This window comes from Anneissia japonica, unplaced genomic scaffold, assembly GCF_011630105.1.
Source record: "Anneissia japonica isolate Jap-2015-1 unplaced genomic scaffold, ASM1163010v1 scaffold287856_len476331_cov182, whole genome shotgun sequence".
Lineage (NCBI taxonomy): Eukaryota > Metazoa > Echinodermata > Crinoidea > Comatulida > Comatulidae > Anneissia > Anneissia japonica.
The window spans coordinates 392,499-392,963 of record NW_022719207.1 but is presented as its reverse complement, the minus strand read 5'-3'; positions in this window follow the sequence as shown (position 1 = coordinate 392,963).

Sequence of the window (465 nt, the reverse complement as noted above, 5' to 3'; positions counted from 1 at the left end):
TATAGCAGGCGTATGGCCGGCAATTCAGAGATCTTTAAATGTAAATATGTGAAATTGACGTAGTCACTTTTTTTTTTTTACACAATGCAAATTTCAGCATTGTACATTAAAATGTTTTTTTAAATGTATTCTGATATTTTGTACAGTAGAACCTCGTTTTTACGTACCCCAGTTATACGAACCCTCTGTTTTACGTACGCCTCGTATGGACGATGACGTCATCAAAAAACCCCGAAAATATTCAAAACAAACGGCCCTTTTGAGAGCAACCATAAGTAAAAAGAATATAACCATAAACTATAACAATAAACAAACCATAATGCAACATATTTTCATTAAACAACAACGTTGATTGAGTCTAATACCGGGTTGTTATAATCTAAAACCACGTGAACTGAGTGAGATGAACAACTACCAATGGTGCTCAAAATTATTGCTTTCCTCCTTAGCTTCGTGTGGCAAACC